The sequence below is a fragment of the Centrocercus urophasianus genome, unplaced genomic scaffold (genome assembly GCF_019232065.1).
Source record: "Centrocercus urophasianus isolate 14NV4802_14NV808 unplaced genomic scaffold, USGS_Curo_1.0 seq_13, whole genome shotgun sequence".
In the NCBI taxonomy this organism is placed as follows: Eukaryota; Metazoa; Chordata; class Aves; order Galliformes; family Phasianidae; genus Centrocercus; species Centrocercus urophasianus.
The window spans coordinates 51,465,311-51,467,376 of record NW_024884475.1 but is presented as its reverse complement, the minus strand read 5'-3'; positions in this window follow the sequence as shown (position 1 = coordinate 51,467,376).

Genomic DNA, 2,066 nt, shown 5'->3' with positions numbered 1-2,066 from the left:
TGAGTGGATAGAATACTGGTTATCTGAGCAGGAGTTAATTTTGGATTACTGTCATATATTACTCTATTACACTTTTTTATGGAGAAGCAGCAACAAGTCAGTGTTTGCACTGAGGCACCAGCCTGCTGACCATACATTCAAGATCAGTGAGTGTGTCAGTTGGCAAATTCTGAACAAGTCCACAGTTGCTGCTTCCAGGTTTTTGTGGGTGCTTAAAGTAGTTCATCATCAGCTACTTCCTGCTGCTTGTAGAATGGCTGGAAATTTCATCTCACTCTATTATTCTCTCTCATAACGTCAATCAGTTCCACTTCCTTATTTTCATTGAGTGATACAGCTAATGAAATGGGGGAATTCTACATCACAGCACTTGGGTGAGCCTCTTCTGGAATCATTCCTAGGCAAAGACTGCTCTTCTCATCACTAGTCTGGGCTTACCTTTTGCCTGATGCTCTACCTAGCTTTCCTCTTTTCAGAGGACATAAGCAGTCACTGTTTTTTCTGATTCAGTAATGGGTCATCTTCACTGAGTTTATTTAGGTCCTCAACAGGAATGAAAGTGGAAAGCAAATTTGTCCTCAGCATGATTATTTTTCTTGAAGGTTCTCTGTTTACTCGTGAAACTGGTAGCTAAGCCTGAGGCAGAATAGCCAGAGATTAGAATTAAAGTTTTCCTTTCCTGGAGTACAGTTTGCGTTTAAGTGGTATGCAGCAGAATTTTCTCCAAGAGTGTGTGAAAGATATGTAATGCGGCCTTTTCTCATGGTGTTTGCTTGTGTATCATCAGCTGTTTACTAGATTTTGGTTTCAAAATCTTTATTAATCACAATAGTCTGAGAAAAGGAACAAACATCTTGTATTTAAAATTTAGAACAGGCTTTATAGCACTGATGCTTAGGCGGGGGAGGAAGGGGGGTGTGGGAATAGTAATTATTTGCATACCTCTGCTTTGGCAGTTAGTTCATGGAATGGTAAAATCGTTGAAGTTGGACAGGCCCATAAGAGGTAGGCTGTTTCAATCGCTTGCTCATATGGGTATTGTTGATACATTCACAAGGAAAACTCTTACTTGGATATACACACTTGGGAAGCAAATGTCTATTGCCCCTCATCCACAGCAGGTGGCGCTGTGGATGCACTCAGTATTTGATAATCCTGTGGTTTTACATCACAGGCTCTGAGCAGCCCGTGGAAGATGCCCTGCTAACATCGCTGTCCTCTGACACCAGTTGTATAAAAGCAGACTGATAGCCTAGAAAACGAAGGACAGAGGGTGTGAAGCAAGAGAGGAATTTTTGGAATCAAATTAGGTAGGTTTCTCTTTAAGGCACTCTCCGTTTCTCTTTAACACGTGAGCTTCTAGCACAATTCCCAAATCGGGAGGGGGTGTTGATCTGCCAGTGGGGACAAAGGCACTACAGAGGGACCTGGATGGACTGGATCGGTGGGCCAAGGTAAACCACATGAATTTCAGTAGGGCCAAGTGTTGGGTCCTGCATTTTTGGTCACAACAGCTCCAGGCAACTCTACAGTCTTGGGGAGGAGTGGCTGGAAAGCTCCTTAATGGAAAGGGACCTTGGTGTACTGATAGAGAGTCGGATGAATATGAGCCAGCAGTGTGCCCAGGTGGCTAAGAAGGCCAATGGTATCCTGGCTTGGATCAGGATTGGTGTGGTGAGCAGGACTAAGGAAATCATCCTGCCCCTGTACTCGGCACTGGTGAGGCCTCACCTCAAGAACTGTGTTCAGTTTTGGGCACCTCAGTACAGACAGAACATGGAGGTGCTGGAGCAGATCCAAAGGAGGCCAACAGGGCTTGTGAAGGGCTTGGAGAATGTGGCCTATGAGGTGAGACTGAAGGAACTGGGGCTGTTTAGTCTGGGAAGAGGAGGCTGAGGAGAGACATTATTGCTCTTTTCTAATATCTGAAAGGTGCTTACAGTGAGAGCAGGGTTGGTCTCTTCTCACTGGTGACAGGACGAAATGGGGAAATGGCCTCAAGTTGTGCCAGGGTAAGTTTAGGTTGGATATCAGGAAACGCTTCTTTACAGAAAGGGTTGTGAAGC